This window comes from Cervus elaphus, chromosome 5 (genome assembly GCF_910594005.1).
Source record: "Cervus elaphus chromosome 5, mCerEla1.1, whole genome shotgun sequence".
NCBI classification, from domain to species: domain Eukaryota; kingdom Metazoa; phylum Chordata; class Mammalia; order Artiodactyla; family Cervidae; genus Cervus; species Cervus elaphus.
Window position 1 is genome coordinate 131,081,112 of NC_057819.1, and position 21,059 is coordinate 131,102,170.

General features: G+C 43.0%; 1 long non-coding RNA gene across 1 annotated transcript in view; it reads left to right on the forward strand.

Annotated features, from left to right (window-relative positions):
- The window catches only part of LOC122695595, a 102,803-nt gene extending 101,933 nt beyond the window's left edge, over nucleotides 1–870 (forward strand). Inside the window, exon 4 of the long non-coding RNA XR_006341431.1 lies at nucleotides 790–870. This is a non-coding gene — a long non-coding RNA (uncharacterized LOC122695595). The remainder of the gene's footprint in view (nucleotides 1–789) is intronic.
- The last annotated feature ends 20,189 nt before the right edge of the window (nucleotides 871–21,059 follow it).

Consider the following 21,059-nt stretch of genomic DNA (forward strand, 5'->3'; position numbering starts at 1 on the left):
GATCTCACTGTTCCCATAGTGATGCGTCTTCAGGCCTTTCCATTCTTTAAAGTTACACAAAGTTAGGATTCATATTTTTTAAAATGTACTACGAGACTCAAGCTTTAATAACCAAAGTAACAGTGTGACTCATGAGTTACACCTTCATAAAACTTCAAGAGCTCACAGAGACCAATGTGATTATGGGACAAATTATTTCATTTATTTAAACAGAGGGGAAATATACTTATATTTTACAATTGCCTTGAGTTATATATAAAACTAGCTTCTGGCCCTTTAATTACAGACAAAGGCAGAACCGCTGGGAGAGACTCATGCAGAAGTGCCATCCACACCTGGAAAGGCATTTCTGCAGGCTCCAGATTCAGTGGAAAGTTCCCCCATTTGAAGCCCATTCCATTCCCTCCCCAACATGTGCTTCTTTAAGAAGTATTTTTCTCTGTTGCCAACTGAATATGATCATCATGAATTCAAGAGACTCAGATATCAAAAAACTTGCTTTAAATAAGCAATATAAGCAGAATCATGCTCAGATTCAGTCTCTAAGTTGTGTCCAACTCTCTGTGCCCCCATGGACTGTAGCGCGCCAGGCTCCTCTGTCCATGGGATTTTCCAGGCAAGAACACTGCAGTGGGTTGCCATTGCCTTCTCCGGGGGATCTTCCTGACCCAGGGGTCAAACCTTTGTCTCCTGCACTGGCAAGTAAATTCTGTACCACTGAGCCACCCTGGGAGCTCATAAGTAGAATAACCAAGAAGCAATATTGCTTCATTCTTATATTTGTCACAGACTCACTTCATCTGGGGAAATCTGGTTACGCTTCCACTCACCCTGCCTCAGAGGTCAGCCTGTGAGCCCCTGAGTCAGGAAAGCTGCTCTTCTGCCTCGATCGCAGTTCTCTTCTTCTGCGCCATCTTCTCTGGGCAGGTGAATTTCGCTTGAAATGTTGAAAAGTTGGTTGTCTTTGAATTGAGATGTATACTCAAATAGAAATGTTGCTATAAATGCTCTTTAGATTCTCAGGCCACACAAAGCCACAAAAGAGAAGACCAGGGGAAGTAAACATGCAGTGAAACATAGGCATAATCACGTGTGTAAGCACATGTGTCTGTCGGTGCTACATGCAAAGACATACATGTAGGCATGCGTGCATATTTATGTATCCTTATTTTCATTACATCCTATCATTTAAAGAATTTTGAACGCTATAAGTCTGGAAAATGATGTTTTAAAGCTTTTATTTGTGCAGTTTTTAAAGTTGTTAACACTCTTTTTTATTTTTTAAATTTTTTTATTGAGAAATAATTGACAAATATCACTGTATATATTTAAAGTGTACAGTGTGATAATCTGATACACATCGTGGAAAGATTACAAAGATCAAAATAATTAATATGTCCATCACCTCACATAGTTCTTTTTATTTTATTTTATTTTTTTTTTCATTTTTTGCTGGTATTCTTTTATTTGTACAAGTTTAAATTCACCATTGAGGAAATATACACCTTGGTGTTTAGAAAAGATGCTGTAAAGACATTTTTGAATAAGTCCTGGTAAAGCAATAGTTATGCTCAAAGGAAGAGACTGGAAACAACTGGAAGTTAAACTTTGTCTGATACTATAAAGTTTGTCTTTCTTGGAGGTGAACTTAAAACTCTGCGAGCATGTCATTTTAGGAACTTCTGTTTCTTTCCAGGAGAAGAGGCACGGCGGGGGGTGCTTCCTTTCGAGGTGAGCCTTTTGACAGGGCTCTGGTTCAGAAGAGCAGCTGTCAAAGTGGGGGCCTCAGAGCAGCATCTTTACATCCTCTGGAAACTTAGAACCTCAGTATCCTGGGCCTCGGTCCAGCATCTTCAGATGTCTAAGGATGAGCACACGCAGTGGCGTTTCAGAAGAGCCGCACAGAGGATCTTCTGTGTGGTGGAGACTGGCCTATGGAGTCCAGCAACTGTCTTACCTAGGATTGTGTTAGGATTTTTTGTTTCTTTTGATTTTACTTTGTTTATATGTTTTCCATGTCCTGATGCTTCTTATGCCTTCAGCCCAGTGGGGAGTTAAGGGCTGGGCAAGTGAGTTGGGGTGCGGGGGCTGTCCATGATTGAAAAAAAAAAAAGGTGCTTTTAGTGAACATTGTTGATTCTGTTGTAACATCCATTTTCACTTTCTAACAGTTCCCAGACTCATCTTTGTTTACTTCTCTTCAACATAGTTAGTGCATTCTGGGTGAAACTGAGCCTGTCCCAGCTTAAGGGGTGGGGGGCTCATTGGCTCAGCCTAGCAGGATATATTATTACTTCATTATATCTATTGGTTCAAAGTTGGGTATTATCTTAGTCAGTCTGGGCTTCTATAACAGAATACCATAGACTGGGTGGCTTAAAAAAACCACAGAAATTAATTTCTCACGGTTCCAGAGGGCAGAAAGTCTGAGATCAAGACAACAGCACGTTTGATATCTGGTGAGAGCCTGCTTTGTGGATCACTGGTAGTCTTCTTGCTCTGTCTTCAACATGGCAGAAGTTGGGGGGAGCTCTCCAGGGTATCTTCTTTAAGGGCACCAATCCCATTCACAAGAGCCCCACCCTCATGACCTCATCACCCCCAAAGGCACCACCTCCAAGTACCATTACAGTGGGAATTAGGTTTCCACATACGAGTTCTGTGGGGACAGGCACATTCATTCTGGAGCAGGTATGTGACTGAAACCAAGCCACCAGGTCAAATCTTTGCACTGTTCTTTGGAATGCTGGGTCACACACTCTCTCTCCTTTTTGAAAAGAATGAGGAAACATGTGGTATTATTGTTACTGGCTGACTTGCATGGCTGCGGTGTCAAGGGGAGTAGGCAGGGAGGAGAGTCAGACATAGCATGAATCTGACACTCTGAGGACAGAGGAAGACAGAAGAAATATGAACTTGATTCTGGTTCATCAGCCCTGAAACCCTCCCTCGAGATGGACTTTCTGTTATGGAAGCCGATAAATCCCCTTTGCTGTGTGTGAGATGAATTTCCTGTGACTTGCAGCATGAGGAGTCTTAAGAGATACAGTTTTATAGCAGAAGTGGCATTGCCATGATCGGAGCCATGCTTGAAATTCTAAGAGGCAACCCAGCTGCCTGACTCCAGGGAGCTGGACAGCAGATTTGTGGGCTGCATAAGCATTTCTCAGAGAGATTATCAAGAACCTTCGGGGAGAGGGCCACTCAGTAAAAGACAAATTCCTGTGCTTGAGCAAAAAGAAAATCCAGATTTGAAAAAAGAAAACAATTACTGAAAGGGTGTGTGATCTTTCAAAACTGGAGATATCTGGAAAAGTTGGGTCATATAATATGTGTGTTACCTTGATTATGGAGTACTTGGCACATGCAAGGGAATGAATCAGGCTTAAATTCATCTCATCCCCCAGATCCCCATGCCCCATTACAGCTTTAGCAACCCTGGAAAAAGGAGTGTTAGTGAGATTAACTAGTCCCTGCTGCTGCCGCGGGTCCCACGGCAGTAACCGATACCCATCGTCTCTTTCCTCCATTACCTCCTCTAGGCATCTCTCCCTTTTCCTTGCATTTCTGCTGGTCTGGGGGGAAGCTTGCACCGTGGGGTGACCAGAATCTCATCCTTGAGGCTCTGAGTCTGGAGTTTGTAGGTGCATCTCTGTGTGCTCAGGCATGTCTGACTCTTTGCGACCCCATGGACTATAGCTCACCAGACTCCACTGTCCCTGGGATTTTCCAGGCACGAATACTGCAGTGGGTTGCTATTTCCTCTTCTCCAGGGAATCTTCCTGACCCAGGGATAGAACCCACATCTCCTGCATTGACAGGCAGATTCTTTACCATTGAGCCACCAGGGAAGCCCATTGTTTGTAGATGCTTCACCATTTATAGTTAAAACTAGACATGAGAATACCATGAGATGTCCAGTGGTAAATATATTCTTCCCTGACTGTGTCTCATAGCAATGGTTCAATCTCCTCCTGGGAATGACTCTCTGTGCCTGCAGTTTACTGCTGTGAAGATCCCCAAATTATATGTGACAGCTTTAGCTTAAATTTAGTGGAATTTTTACTGGGTTTCCTGCTGAGAATAGCTGCTCTGAAAACCAGGATGTCTAGATCATAGAGCCTGAAGTTGCAGGGGAGGGAGACACGTATTGTCCACATGAGTCACCAGGTGTGAGTAGGAATGGATACACCCCTACCTCTGCCTTTGATTCCCAAACCCACGAGGACAGCACCAACCCCGCGCTGGTTTAGGACGTAGGCTGCGCCCGGAAGGACAGTGCCCCGTCTTCACAGGGAGTCTCCTCCAACCTGGTGCTGGGGCGAACCTTCGAGAGGCCATGCTGTTTGACCCAGCCGCTTCTGGATGGTATGGCACACAGTAGGAAGAGTGCATTCCGTGGCCACGTGCCCTCTGCCACACCTTTCTTTTTGCTACATAGCAGGCCCTTTGTCAGATGTGATGTGGTGTGGGATTCCCACGGCAGTTGACCAGGTACTCTAAGAGACCTGGGAGTGCAATGGCTGCTGAGCCACAGAGGGTGAAAAACACACGTGTGTCCAAAATACACACCCTCTTTCCGAGATGCGCCGGATGGCTGGCTGATACACAGGAGGAATTTGACTCAGGCGGCAGGGGTGGACGATAGCCTTGGTCTCTGTCGCTGGCAGGCCAGGCATCCACCAGCGGCAACCGAGGTGGAGACGCCCCTGGATGTTGAGCCCGTGCCTGGCCTCCAGCTCCACCATCGGAGCAGCTCTGTACTCAAGCCTGTTGCCGGAGCACTGGTTGTCTCAGGGCATCGAGGCTGGCTGGCATCCACTGGGTGGGTCATTCTGTACCCTGGTTCTGTCTTCCCTGCAGTGGACATTGTTCTTTGCTCATTGTGAGTATGAGCTACAAAGGTCCTCACTCTTCGTGTTCAGCCCCATTCATGCCTCTTCCCCAACACTGCCATCCTCAGGCCTACAGGGCCCCCTCCAGTCGGCCAAGACATTTCCCATTGCCCATGAGTCTTGAGGCTGTTTTTTCCTGTTCACAGAAAATATGGATAACCAGGGGCAATGGCCAAAGTGCTGCCCACTGGGCGGGCTTTCCCTTCACTGCCGTGGGGTCACCTTTAAAGGAGACCCTTCGGGGCCTCCCCTGAGCAGGGCTGTGGTCCACGGTACTAGCACCTACATACTCAGCCAATCCTTCTGCTCTTGTTCATGGCTGTGATTTCATTCACAGGGATCTGTCTTTTTATGAGCTGGGCAGCATAGACTGTGAGCTCATTGGTAGATCTGAAATCCGTGCGGCGTCGGAAGGCCTGAGTCGGATGGGTTTTATTCAGAGGAGACTTGCTGTCGTTGGTGTCCAGGAGTCTTTGCTGAACTGGAGTCACAGCCCGTCCCCTGAGTTCTGGATTCACTTTCTTCCTTTCTGTAATTGGTTCCAGTGCAGTGTTCTAGTCCGCACCATTTTGGAGTGTGAGGATCCCTCAGAAAACCCTCATTACCATCAGCCATGAAATTAAAAGACGCTTAGTCCTTGGAAGGAAAGTTATGACCAATCTAGATAGCATCTTAAAAAGCAGAGACATGACTTTGCCAACAAATGTCCATCTGGTCAAGGCTATGGTTTTTCCAGTGGTCATGTATGGACGTGAGAGTTGGACTGTGAAGAAAGCTGAGCCCCGAAAATTTGATGCTTTTGAACTGTGGTGTTGGAGAAGACTCTTGAGAGTCCCTGGGACTGCAAGGAGATCCAACCTGTCCATCCTAAAGGAGATCAGTCCTGGGTGTTCATTGGAAGGACTGATGCTGAAGCTGAAACTCCAATACTTTGGCCACCTGATGCAAAGAGCTGACTCATTGGAAAAGACCCTGATGCTGGGAGGGATTGGGGGCAGGAGGAGAAGGGGATGACAGAGGATGAGATGGCTGGATGGCATCACCGACTCGATGGACATGAGTTTGAGTGAACTCTGGGAGTTGGTGATGGACAGGGAGGCCTGGCGTGCTGCGATTCATGGGGTCGCAAAGAGTCGGACATGACTGAGCAACTGAACTGAACTGAACCGAACCATGGCAGAAGAAGGAATGAAGTTGAATTTCTAGAGCATCAGATGTTCTGGGAAAGACACCAGAGCCTTAATACCCTTGGCTGAAGGTGCTATTATTATACTATGCATTTAAGCAGGCTCCTCTGGTGGTTCAGACAGTAAAGAATCTGCCCGTAATGTGGGAGATCTGGGTTTGATCCCTGGCCCAAGAAGTTCTCCTGGAGAAGGGAATGTCTACCCGCTCCAGTATTCTTGCCTGGAGAATTCCATGGACAGAGGAGCCTGGCGGGCTACAGTCCTTAGGTTCACAATGAGTCGGACACCACTGAGTGACTAACACTTTCACTTTTCATGCATTTAGCCTAATATTTGAACTTCAGTAGAGAGTTCACTGCAACCCTTTATCCACTGCGCCTGGCACTTTCCCAGGGGGTTTATTTTGGTATTTGAATTCCGAGGTCATTTTTCAACAGCAAACCTAATATTAATATGAAGTGTCCTTAACTGTGTCCTGTTTCTATCATTTATCTTGTATTCTTTACTGCAGCCCACTTAAAAAATATGGTATTCATCCATATTTCAAATTTTTAAAATAGCTACAAAAAGAAGAAAAGTGTGAGGTGAAGAAAACAAACTAATTTAAACATGGCTTCTCAGATGACAAGTTGCTAATACTACATTCAAAAGAATCATCTCGGACATGACATCTCCTCTGAGGAAACAGCGTGGAGAACTCCTTTGCCCTGTTCTGAAATCATCAAGAACTCGGTGCTGGGAAATGCTCTAATCTCTCTCCACTAGGTTGGTATATCAGTTTTAATTGATAGCCTGTGCCAAAAAAGGTTTTTGGCACCATTTCACCCTCGCTCTTTGCCAAGAAACCGCTCCTCGGTGGATAACAATAAAAGGAGGTGGTTTACAATATAAAGTTCAGTATGAAAGGAAAGTTAATAAGAAGTAAAATACATTGAGTACACTTGGCTGAAGGAGCAGAGTGTCAAGCTACAGGAAGTCTTCTGCAGCGATTTTATAACGTCTGTGGTCTGGAGTAAAACTGCTCATGAAGTGTCTCCTGCAGGCCCACCTTCCCCCTCCACCTCCAAGAGGACACGTGCGTTTGCATTTCTTCCCACACAGTTTGATTCCTTGACTGGTGTTTGTATTCTACACTGTGAGCTTTCAACATGGTTTTATAGGACGGATGGACAGCTGGGGGCCAGGTGAATGAAACAACGCAAACAATTGTTAGGCCACCACGACTTAACAAAAAGAAAGCAACACACCCACAAGAGTAACCAGGCCTAGACCCAGGGCAAATGCTGGTCAGCCACATGGACCCTGCCCACAACACCACCCCCTGCAAAAAAAGAAAGGAGAAACTTGCCCAGAAATCAGTCATTTACAGTGACGAGGCTGCCTTCATTAAGTTTAACTTACATTTGAGTTGGAAAACTATTGCAGTGTAAAAAATGATGCATATATACATGAGTGTGTGTTGTGTATATGTGTGTGTGTGTATATATATATATATATATATATATATATGTGGAAACTGTCACAAAAGGATCACAAAAAATCTAGAGAATGAAATGGCTGCAGTTCCAGAAATGTGCTCGCATTTCCACACTGAATAGCCCCAATTCATACACACTTACACGTCGCACACACACTCACATGAAATGGAATAAACCATATACAGAGGAGAAATTTATCAGCTACTTAACTTTCTGTTTTAGCAATCCAAGGTGTGACATAAACAACCTTGAGGGAACATTCGATGTTTGACTTGTGACCCTTTAAGCAAAAGTAGTTTTAAGTTTTTCGGATACAGAGAATTAGTCTTAAAGGCAGCAGAGGTTTTGTTTTAGAGGGTTGTTTTTTTTTTTCTTTCTTTTTTGGTCTTTTGTTTCTTCTTAAAGAAATCAGAATAAGCATGACTGAACAAAGAATAAACTTCAAAGTCTTACTCTTTGGTAGGAAGTGATTTCGAGCAAAAATCATAAACTTGAGTCAATGAGACCTTTGTTAGAAATGACTACGAGCGCCTCTTCCCCACCTCTTGTCAAAGTCGTTAAAACTAGAGGAGGTTCCTCCGCAGTACAAAAGAATGCCTCAGTCAGAGGAAGAGTCTTGTCCTGACAGAGCTTCCCTTTGCCCCGAGCACCATCCTGGCACTGAGCTGAGAAGTGATTCCGTAATACATCACCAATAAGGAAATGTGGGGCTGCGGTCTCTCCGCCTTTTCTTTCTTTCCTTCTTTTATTTATTTATCCATCTTAATCTGTACCTTCCTGTCTTCTAACAGAGCTTTGGGGAGTTTCTAAGGCAAGATATTGTAAGGGACCCATGACAGTTAGAAAGTCAAAACAGGTTTACTTAGGACAACTTGCAATCCTCCGGGCCAGCCTACTGTTTCTTCAGCTGTATTTCACAGGAGTAGGGAAGAAATGTATTTTGGGTGGAGGGGGGCTTAGGGGGAAAAAAGGGCATCTTCCATCCTTCTTTCCACCTTTTAGGTCCCAGTTTGAATGCTCCTCCAGCACATCAGATCAGTCAGTAGAGGACTAGATGGGCAGCAGGAACACTCTATTTTGTGGTGGGATGGCAGGGCTATTTTTGTTGCTTCCAGAGGCAGACTCTCTAGGGCTATATTTGATGGTTAAAAGAAACGGTCCAGACCAGAAAGGTTTGGCGTCAGTCTCTTCATGGGAAGTATAGAAGGGTGAGTGTAAGGAATGTGGGTTACTAGCTATCCATTTAACTAAAATTATAACTTGATAAATACCTTTAATGAATTAATTTGAACCTATAACCAACACAGTCATCATTTCCCCTTATGGTATTTCAACCCCATTCTCCACCCCACCCCGGATCCATCTTCCTTCCATGCAGGTTTTTTTTTTTTTTACTCTGCTGATGCAAATGAGGTTTTAAATTTCACCCTTGACTTGTCAAAACAAAGGAAATGATAATTGGCAATTATCAATTTTTTTTAACCTAGATTTTTAGCAATATATTATGCAAGCAGGGAGCATAGAACACAAGTCTTGGTTTTTGTGCTGTGGAGTAAAGACAGTTTCTGATGATGAAAGTGGGAAGGAGGATGACCCGTGCTGAAGTGGGCACACTGACTTACCTTTGTAGTAACTGAAAAATGAGGAAGAAGCTTACAAGGTGCGATTTGACAGTGGGCTGCCGTGGAGGGTTGAATTCTTATAGATGAGGGCCACCCCTTTCTCCCTCACACCCACTCAGCTTTAGGCAAGTGTGCAGGTCGGAATCAGACACCTGTAACAATAGAGGACCACAGGGAGCCCTTTATGAAAGAATTAGTCCCAACAAGGACAATCCCTTCTGTCTACTCTACTGCTTCAGGCTTGTAATTTTCCAAATTGTAATGATGTTGCCCTTGTAAGAGACTTTCTTAAAGAACAAGTCATTACTTTTCTTTTTCCCCATCATTTCATGCCAGGCCTGTTGCTATCAAGTTCTGCTGAGAACATTTCATCAAACAGGAATAAAAGAGAAAATTGTAGACATTAAGAAGCTGATCAGTAGCGCTTAGCCTAATCATGTAGTACTGAGTGATACATAGCTACCGTCTGTACAAAATCAAGTCCACAACCTGTCTGTTGGCTTCTTTGCTGATCACAGCTTTGAAGAAGGACCAACGGTATGAGATGTTTGACAAAAGGAAGCTTTCCTTCCATCCCCTGATGTCCCAGGAGAAAGCCTTGTCAAATACTTAGTTTAGCTTGTTGTTCAGTTGCTAAGTCATGTCTGACTCTTTGCTACCCCATGGACTGCCACATGCCAGGCTTCCTTGTCCTTCACTATCTCCTGGAGTTTGCTCAAATTCATGTCCACTGAGTCGTTAATGCTATCTAACCATCTCATCCTCTGCCGCCCTCTTCTTCTGCCCTCAATCTTTCCCAGCATCAGGGTCTTTTCCAGCTCACTTGGTGAGCTGTTCCAGTTCTTCTCACCAAGTGGTCAAAGTATTGGTGCTTCAGCTTTAGCCACCCTAGATCAGGTTAGAGCAGCCTTAAAATGTCTTTATTTCAGTTAGTGAAAGTGGGCAACCATACAGTCTGACTTAAGAAGAATGTGGTCCAATGACATGAGTTCATCTTCCTCCAGTCGAAAGGATTAAGATGTTTCAGATTCTTTATTCAGTTATTAGACCGTATGTAGGCCAGGGACAAGGAGATTTATGATGCTTGGTTTTCTTAATCTTCTCTGTTTAGTGAAATACTTAAAAAACACCTAGGCATTTAATCATCATCTATTGACTTTAGTCTCACAGTGTTCTTTGGAAAAGGCTTTAGTTCAAAAATTCTGCCTTAAGCACAGGTCTAGACTGAGTAACATGTTTGGCTGAGAAAATCAAGTTTGCAGGTGGCAGTCCTTACCTCTGACATTCAAAAGCCTACTTCCATCTCCACTCGAAAGTTTTCCAAGCTGTACTGAACAAGCCATAGATAACATGCATGTTTCAATGTATCAGATGTTTTTGAAATTGTCAGCCACAAATTGGCAATTGTGGTGAGTGCTTGCCTTCTACCTATATGAGGATTAAATCACATGCCCCTGCAGCTGCTTACCTTCAACACCCCTGGAAAGAATTCAAGATACAGAGCAAAAATGAGGTATTCTGTGCTCTGGGAAAACTGGCAGGACAGGTCTTCAGATAGTTAGATATTCTTAGAAGCTGATTTTATGAGCCCAATTCTTGTATCTCCTCATATCTAGAAAAGCACTGAAATCCATCTGGTGACAGCTGTTTCTCATGACTAGCAGAAGCTTCTTGAGACTAATTGATACCTTTTGGGAAAAAATATGTGCTTGATTGCACGTGTTCCCCCCTTTACCAAAATCACATATATGCAGACCTTCTTCCCCTGCCTCTTTGGAGCAGTCTTTTAGAGCTATCTGATTTCTGCCCCAAATAAAACCTAACTTGCAACTCTCATGTTAGGCACTATTTTTAAGTCAACAAAATGTAATTCAACTCCACAGAAATCTTTTAATCTGATGTTTTATTATTAAATATCATTTCAAAAGTGTCAGGGGAGTGTGATTTCCTTGGTTCTGTCTTGTCACAACAAAAATTTGAAGCGTCGGACGTTAAGTCCTCAGCATGTCACAGCTCTCGGACAGGCTGTGTTATAGCACTCGGACAGATCAGTGTTACCGCTCTGTGTTACAGCTCAGTTTTATTTAGCAAATAAAAGGAAAATACATCTTCAAGGCATGAGGGATTGCCCACCCAAAAGACGCGAAGAGAAGAGAGAGAGAGAGAGAGAGAGAGAGAGATGGAGTGTGTGCGCACATGAGAGAGAGAGACCCCGGCCCTTTGGCTCCTCTTTTTATCTGTTTTCCCTTCCCCTGGGCCTGCCCTATGTAAACTGGGCTACCCAGGAGAGCTGTTTATTCTACCTGAAGTCCTCACTCTGGTCCTTGGGCCTTCTTTGTTGTATTTCGTGGGCTTTTCCCTTCCTTGTCTTTTAGCCACTGCCATTCTGGACTCCTTTTTCCTATACTAACTACCCAACCAAAAGGATATAGGAAAATTCTGAAAATGTTTTAAAAACTAAAGTGAATTATTTTGTTCCATAAGAGTCTGTCTTTACTTTTTCTAGATTACTTGCTAACAGAGGTTTTTAAAAATAATAATGTAAGCAGGGACTTCCATGGCAGTCCAGTGGTTAGGACTCCATGCTCCCAATGCAGGGGGTAAGGGTTCAATCCCTGGTTGGGGGATTAAGATCCTGCATGCTAAACAGCACAGGGGGAAAAAAAAAGTAAACAAGAGTGGAAATGTTTTGCACATTCTGGCAATGTGTTCTATGTCAGTAACAGCACAGCAGCGTGACTATGAATATTTGGTAATGAAAACAGATGTTAGGAGAAATGTGGCACTTAGCGTGTGCTTGTCCAGGGCCTGAAGGATGTCTTTGTTGCCTAAACTCTGTGAGCCCTGGGACAAGTTCCTCAGCTTCTGAATCTTGGTTTCCCTTCCCCGACCCTTTGTTGCTGCAGATTAAAGGGTACAGTAGATACGGATCACTTAGCTCAACTTTTGACACACAGTAGGAGAACAAGTCTCTAAATCATTCTTTCTCTACATTGCCTGAGCCACTGAACTACCTTTCATTTAATTTTATTTTTTCAAAAGGCTAAACTTATGAGTCTTGCTGTATATGTGTGTTAGTCACTCAGTCCTGTCTTACTCTTCGTGACCCCATGGGCTGTAGCCTGCCAGGCTCTTCTTGTCCATGGGATTCTCCAGGCACCTCATCCAGCAATCGAACCCGGGTCTCCTGCATTGGCAGGCAGACTCTACCGTTGAAGCCACCTCCTGCTACCTAGGATTTAATTATTGTTGGTGCATGACGCCCTAAGCAAATAACCGTACTTCTCCTGAGTCTTTCTTCAGAAGAATTGAAATCAGGATCTCAAAAAGATTTAAGTACCACCGTGTTCATTGAAGTACTTTTCACAATAGCTTAGATGTGCAAACAATCTATGTATCCATCCATGGAAGACTGGATAAAGACACTGTGTTTGCATACAGGGGAATATTATTTAAACTTAAAAAAGGAAGGACATCCTGGAATAAGTGACAACATAGAAGAAAGTTGAGGATTTTATGCTCATTGAAGGAAGCCAGTGTCAGGGGAGCAAACGCTGCATGATCATACTTATATGAAGTCCCAGATGACACTCGTGGTAAAGAACCCTTCTGCCAATACAGGAGACATAAGAGGCCAAGGTTCCATCCCTGGGTTGGGAAGATCCCCTGGAGAAGGGAATAGCAACCCACTATAGTATTCTCACCTGGGAAGTCCCACAGACAGAGGAGCCTGGTGGGCTACAATCCACGTGGGGCCAAAAGAGTGAGACAGGATTGAGGGACTGAGCACAAGTACTCAAACAGAAAAATCCCAGCATTTTGTTAAAATAACTTCGTACTTAAGTGCAAAATTAAAAAAAAAAAATACAAAGAAGGCTCAAAAGTCCTTATTTCTCAAACGTTTCATTTTCATAAGACTTGAGCCATTATCTAACAAATTATCTAACTTTACACATGAATAACTAGACTTCCAGAGTTATTAGAGGCTTCCTGAAGGTCAGACACTGGTGAGTGAGTCAGTAACAAGAGGAGGGTCTTTCCTCTCTGCCACCCAGCCAGAAAGATCCACATGAAAAGGAAAGACATTTGCAGGAGATCAAATTCAGCCTTCCCTCCAAGACAGGGCGGTTAGAATGACTGAAGATCAGATGTTTTCTGCCTTTTTTGGCACCTGTCCATTCTGAAATCAACTGGATACATAATGGATTTTGCATAACTGGCTCCCTTTCTTCTTGCTAATTTCTTCATCTATAGGCCAACAGAATAAGACTTGGTATAAAACAAAAACTACAAGAAGGTTCCTGAATTCAAACCGAATTCCCAAACCAGTCTATTTTTTTTTTTTTCAGACATAGGCTAATGTTTTCCTTGACCCATTTCCATGTTTACTAGGAGACAACAATGTTACATGTGGTTGCATCAGAAAATATGGGAAGAGTTCTAGAAACTGACCCTGCAACATGACTTCAGAAGACTCTGCTCTGTCACCAGGGAGTTTACAAGCACAAACAAGCTGCAGTGAAGCAGGAGTGGCCGTCAGCAACTGGGAAAACTGAGCCATTTCCAAACTGGGATGGGGAGGTTCTGATTAGATTTCAGTGAGCGTGCATCTGAATGTATATGCATACATCAGCTGCAGCAGCATATCCTCTGCTGTCCTCCCACGGAAGGCCTTGCTTTCAGAATTGCTTGATCTAAGCAGAAGCAGCTCTCACTTCAGCCAGTGCCTCTGAGGCCCTCGGTGGGCAGGGGCGGGGTTTGTCTTGACCCCCCCCTCCCCCACACTTTTCAGTGCCTTTCCTTCCCTCCTTGGGCATTTCAGTCCTCACTCCATCAGGTTTCAATCTAGCTCTCATTTTTCAAGTACTTCCCTTTAGGTGTTTGTGATAATGGCTTAAAGCATTCTTGCTCCCAGAGGTATTACTACAGAGGTTTTTAGCATTTTACTGTGGAACTCAGAAACCTGGAAGGCTTCCAGGAATTACTTGATGACCCTGGGACAGAGAGGTTTGAGGGAATCTGAGTACGGTAGACAGCCTTTGAAGGTTCTGGGTGTCCACCGGGTCAGAAAGTCCTGGTCTGCCTTCGACAGCTTCCCCTGTATGGTAGCCTCTGAAATACCTCGGGGCCTGAGAACTAGCCTTGCCCTTCTCCCAGAAAAGAATGCAGAAGACACTCCGGGGCAGAAATAAGCTAACAAGAGAAGGGTGGAAGTTATAGATCGCAGAAAACAAAATTAAGATACACAAATCATCCCTTCACTCATAAGTATTGACACATTCAGTTCAGTTCAGTCGGTCAGACGTGTCCGACTCCTTGCAAGCCCGTGGACTGTGACACGCCAGGCTTGTGGCAGCGTCAGTTTCTAGAACTCTTCCCGTGTTTTGTGATGCAATCACATGCAGCATTAATACATATCTCTCTTCATATTTTCTTTCCTTTCTTAGTTTCTTCCTCCCTTCCTTTCTTTTTTTGACTTCCTCTCCTTCCTTCCTTCATTTCTTCCCATCTTTCGTTTCTCTTTTTGTCCTAAATGATATAAGCTTGAACTCTTTTCTCTACTGTAAACATTTCCTGCAATTTTGAAGGAAAGTTTCCCAGCCATAAAGAAGACCTGCTTGAAGCAGATGATCATGCAAATGAATTAAGTAAACTGCTGAGCCCTTGAGTCTGGGCTTTAATGTGTTCTAATTAGCTGTAAGCTTGTAACTGTCAGCTATAAGCAGATTTCAATGGAACTGCCATTCATCTTATCTTCTCATTTAAAATTGTGTCTTATTTACTGAAAAATACATATAACTGCATGCCTGTGTGCTCAGTTGTGTCTGACTCGTTGTGATCACACAGACTGTAGCCCATCAGGCTCCTCTGTCCATGGGATTTCCCAAGGAAGAATACTGGAGTGGGTTGCCATTTCCTTCTCCAGGGCATCTTCCCAACCCAGGGATTGAACCCACATCTCTAGTGTCTCCTGCATTGGCAGGGGGATTCTTTACCACTAGTGCCACCTGTTTATAACAGAGTACCTACTAAATGTCAGGCCCTAATCTAGGTGCTGGAAATATGGCAGCTAAGTAGCTGGAGAAGTTCTTCTTCTCCATGGAAAATACCAGAAATGAAGTCTAACAGTCACGCTGAGAGATCTGTTGGTGATTTCTTACAGATAGAGACTGGGTAGGTACTTAAAATCTGGGTATTTAGGAGAAGTTCCTTCAAGATGACATTTTAGCTGAACGTGCAGAAGATGTTGTCAATGTAAAGATTCTAGGAACAGCTGGGTCAGTCCTCCTAAAACAGAAAACTATGTGATGTGTTTGAGGTCCAATGAGAAGGCCGGCGTGCAGCAGTTTAGTGGCAACAGGATAGCCCAGTGCAGAGTGAGACATAGGCACAGCCCTCCAGGGCTCTGTAAAGGCCAAGAAGTCCATCTGGCCGATTCTTCTTGTTGCAGGGGCATTTTGGAGTTTTAAGAGGAAGAGCGAGCCAACCTGGTTTATGACCTAGTGCCACTCCAATTTCTTGGGCAGGGGTTCAGTTGCCAAAAAGCAGGAGAGTCAGGAAGGAAATTGTGTCAGAGACTATTTAGAGCTCCAGGTGAAAGCTGATGGAGACATTGGCTAGGGGTGTGGTGGTGAAGATGCAGAGAAAGACGAAAAGGCTTTGGTCTATCTTATGAAGTCAGAGGATGGATTGGATGGAGAGTGAGGAAAAGAGATAAACCAACAGTGAGTTCTAGACATTTGGCTTCAGAAATAGAATGGTTGGTGTTGTGGTTCATTCTGGTGTGTGCTAAGTCACTTTGGTCGTGTCTGACTCTTTGCCACTGTATTGACTGTAGCCCAACAGGCTCCTCTGTCCATGGGATTCTCCAGGCAAGAATACTAAAGTTGATCGCCATATCCTCCTCCAGGGGATCTTCCTGATCCAGGGATCAAACCCAATGTCACCTGCATTGGCAGGTGCATTCTTTACCACTAGCACCACCTGGGAAGCCCTTCTGGTGGGGGGAAAAAAATCTGTGAGAGAATAGAATCATTGGGAAGATACCAATAATTTGATTCATAGATGTTAACTTGTAGATGCCTAGGGCTTCCCAGGTGGCATAGTGATAAAGAACCTGCCTTCCAGTGCAGGAGATGCAAGAGATGACAGTTTGAACCCTGGGCTGGGAAGATGCCCTGGAGGAGTAAAGGGCAACCCACTCCAATATTTGTGCCTGGAGAATCCCACGGACAGAGGGGCCTGGCGGGCTACAGCCCATGGGGTGGCAGAGAGTCGGACACAAATGAACAACAGCAACAGCGAGACCAGACTGAAGTGCATTAAGCCAATAAGATAAAGAGAAGAAGGATCCCAAGTCACCAGAGGGTCATGGTTTGAGTAATAATTCCATGATCAACAGTTCAACTTCTGATCGTTGACTTTAAGGTCACTTACCTGTTAGTGATCCATGGTCTTTGGAATTCATAGACAATCAAAGCTCGTAGCCAGACTTGATGAAAAAATCAGAGAAGTATTTCCATCCATGAAAATCATGGCTATTAAGAGTTAGTGTGAGGTCTTGCAAGTATAATTTCTCACCTGAAGTAATTTTCCTTTCCTTTCTCCACCATTCCTCCTTCAAGACACATCTCCAACAGAAAAATGGTCTTGAGAGATCTTTAGAGAAGCGAAAGTGAATCTGCAGGTAGCCTGGCAAAGAGGAAACTAAAAATAGACTCTGAGGAAATAATAGAAGAAAAGAACAGACTCTGGACAGAAGTCTTGGATTTTAATTTCCATTTCTAAATGGAAATATTTTTATGACTTATAAATCAGAGGAACAAATATGCTAAAGAAATAAATGTATGGATGCCGACAGTCTCAAATGAAGAAATTAAATGAAGTTATGGAGAGGAGAGAGGTATTTGGGTTTGCTGTATTCCATAAAAAATAATGGAAATGGTCTTAATGTTCTTTGAATTCTAAAACTTCTGAACCTTCTGAAAGAAGCCTGAGGGACAAAGAATACCTCAATTTCTGGTATTAATTGTATTACGGAACAGGACAGCTGCATTTTAAGTGATAATTACAAGCCTCTTTTATTGTTAATTCTAATTGTTGTTTTCAACTTCCCCGAGTTTCTTTGCTACGAAGGCATATAGAATGCTTAATGCTTTTCACCTGGTATAAGGACACTTGTTCTTCAGTGAATTTTTTCTTATTTTAAAAAATATTTTGAAAGTAGTTTTCCTCAAAATTCCTAAGGTTATAACTCAGTAACTAGCCGATAAAACATTTTATGAAATAATTCAGTTTCACCAAGTTTTAAAGCCTCATCACTTCTCACCGTCCACCTGGTCTGGAAAATGGGGCAGCCTTGAACTTGAACAATGGAGTCAATAGTAAAGTAATATCCACTGGTTTGTTCCACCATCAACCAGAAAGCCCTGGGCATTTGTGGAGGTTTATCATATCTTGGCCTCAAAGTGAAGCATTTGTGGAACGTCCTGATGAGAAAGAGAAGTCACTTTAAGAAGGGAACGTGGTAGATCATCCAGAGGATGTCTGTCTCCAGTTCTGCAGAAGGAAGGTTCTCTTTACCTTCTAATTATCTCACTTTCTCTTTCTTTTTTATTGCTACAAGTCCCTTGATTCATTAAAAATTCATGAATGCTTTTACCTTTTCTGTAAATAGTAGTTGCAGAAAAGTACTTTCTAACAGAAGAGACATTACTCATTTTCTCAGGGGAAAAATAACAACCACTCATTAGACCATGACATCAAATCTCGGCAGACAGTGGGATTATTAAAAGCCATAGAGTGCTTCTCGGTGACTCTGACTTCTATTATTACTGCAATTATTTTTCATACACAGCTGAACTATAATAGTGAAGTATGTTTGGAATCCTCCATGAGCAGAAAAGAAAAAGAAAATCTTGGTAACAACAGTTTTAATGGTACAGGGGCCCTGACTTGAGCTTAGTGTCACAAGTAACCAGACAAGACACACCATCAAACCTAAGAACGCCTTGTCCATTGACCATGTTCCCAAACATGTGTTCTATTAAGATGCCAAAGACTCCTTCATTAACTTTCTGTATTTGAATTACTAGGATGATCCTGGTAAATTATAGGTGAAAAAAACTTTGTAAGTGAATGTTTTATGTTAGGGATATAAATGATCCAAAAGAAAGAGATACATTTTTTTTTAAGACCACTAAGGCAGCGCTCTAAACACTTTTGACTTCCCTGGGGCTCAGCGGTAAAGAATCCGCCTGCAATTCAAGAGACACAGGAGATGCGGGTTCGATCTCTGGGTTGGGAAGATCCCCTGGAGGAGGGCATGGCAACCCACTCCAGTATTCTTGGCTGGGAAATCCCATGGACAGAGGACCCTGGTGGGCTACAGGCCACGGGGTCATAAAAGAATCCGATACGGCTGAGGAACTGAGTGCACACACAGGGTGGGGTTCTGAACATTTTTCTTTCTGTCACTTACTTGCCTTATCGAAGGATTATCTGAATCTCCTTCTGATAGGTGTATTCTCTTTCCTTCTACATTTAAATCTGTGTTTGAACTTTCTTACGAGTTGGATAGTAGGCTATACTTATTTTAAGAGTGGAAGATTGCCTGTAAAGAATGAATGAAAACTGTATTTTCACATACCTGGGAGAATTATGCTATCATTTCATTTATCTGACAAGATATCCTCTAAGTATCTTGATATCTTTGCTGGAAGACACAGCATGCCTAGGGTGAGGCAGTGAACACCAGTGGGCTTGTTCACACAGACTCATGGCCTGAACCCACCGCTGTTGTTCACAGTCGGCTGAGTCAGAGGCGTTGCTCTTCCTTCCACGCTCTGATTCCTGCCTGGGGTGGACCCTGTCCTGAAAGCCTGCCGGCCTCTCTCTCATCACCTGACTCTTGCCTGCCTTGCTCATCCTTCCTTTCTCCTGAGAATCCTTCTCTGTGTCCATAGTTCCAAAAAGTCCCAGGGGTCCCTCTTCCGCTCTGCTACTTTCTAGAAGCTTGATCCTTCAGTTGGCTGAAAGTGAACGAGTTAGTCTGGTGTGAGATTTTATGTTTGTCCTCAATGAGCTTTTTAATACTATGGTTTATTGAAATAATTTTGAATCTTGCCTTCCTTATTTATCGTTTGTGACTTCATTATATGCTAAAGGCATTAAGGCATCGTGATTGATGTTGTAGATTCTGGAGCCAAACAACCTGGACTCGTAGCCCAGACCCTAACTTGTGGCTGTGTGATTTTGGGCCAGTTACTTAATCTCCCTGTGCTTCACCTTCCTCTCCAATTATGGCAGTGGGCTTTTGTGATTATTAAACACATGAAAGCAAGGAAAAAAATGTGCAGAGGCCATAGAGTACTAAATACATCAAAGAATTTGTATTGTTAATTAGGCATCTACCCCACAATGTAACTCATTCAAAAATTAATAAATATGCCTTTTTTTTTTCCTGAAAGTTGTTTATTATTTTTGTCAAAAAACATGATACAACTGTCCTACAGGACAGGATTTACATTGTTCACTAAAAGTAGATACTGTTGATCCACACATCTTAGATATTACAGGTCATTCAGAGATAAATTTGCCTAATTTAGATAATATTTACTTAAATACTATCCTATTTAACTGTCTCCACCTTAATAACTATTCTAACATGGAAAATTGCCAAATAATTTGTTGAATAAAATTGCTCTCTATATATTTCACCAGACCTATATTTTTATTTCATTAACATGTAAAATGAAGTTACTTTATGTGATTTTCTTTTTAAATCTTTAGGACCCGTCTGACCTTTTAGTGTTGACTGCAAATTTTCTGTCTATAAGCTGTTTGTTGGACAACATATTCTAGAACTTTTCAAAGGAGAGACGCTCTGATCCTAGAATACATTTACCAGAAATTATTCCAATCTCTCTCTTTGAAGTCAAGTTAACGTTTTACTTATGTCTCCTGCTCTTTGTGACTCTAAAGATTTCTGACGGTTGCTTCAAGATCAGTTCTCTGTGGGTTGTAGTTTATCTTGTTTCAGAAATGCTAGAAGCCATTTATGCACAGAAGGACTCCATTTCTACTTTTCTGCATGACTATGGGCTCCGGTAGGAGCAAAACTGCTCTACTTGAGAAACACTGGTGTACTTTATGCTGTGTACATGTAAAACATTTCTGGAAAATGACATTTGAAACCAAGAGACTGCTTTCTGGAATGGAAGTAGGGGACTGTTATGATATCAGAAGATCTTAATTTTATCAGATTTTAATATAATCTTTAACATATTTATAACATATATTCTCCAGTTATTCTGGCGTTTCCGAACCCCAGTGGTGTTCTTCCACATTTCTGTAAAATTTTCTAGTTGTCCTCGATGGTATCTTGCTCCTCCTACGGATTTCATGATTTCTTTTTCTCTGTAACCTGTGGGAGACTGCTGAGCGCGCCTCATTGATTCCTTTGCTTCCCATGTCAACCACTACTATCAGGTTTGGTGACTGTGTGATAAGTGGTTTTTTCTCTGTCTGGGGGTCTCTTTGTCTGTGTGTCTCTTCAGTTATTGCTCATGACTCAGACTCTAAATCTGGATTCTACCCCCATTTTTCACAAAGCTTTTAAAATTGACTTTTCTGAAGTCTGCCTCACCCGTTCAGGTCTGCACTGCCTCTCGCAACTCCAGACCCTGTATTGTTTAACCCAGATGTCATCTCACTGGGCACAGCCCCGCTTCCAGCTGGCGACAGTCAAAAAATAGCCGTTTTTACTGAGAACAGAGCCTGGCAGCTAGGGAATCCCAGAGTAGCAATCCTCCTTGCTAAAAATGGTTCTGATATTCCATTTAAAGCATACAGTATATTTTTATTTAGAAAATATTT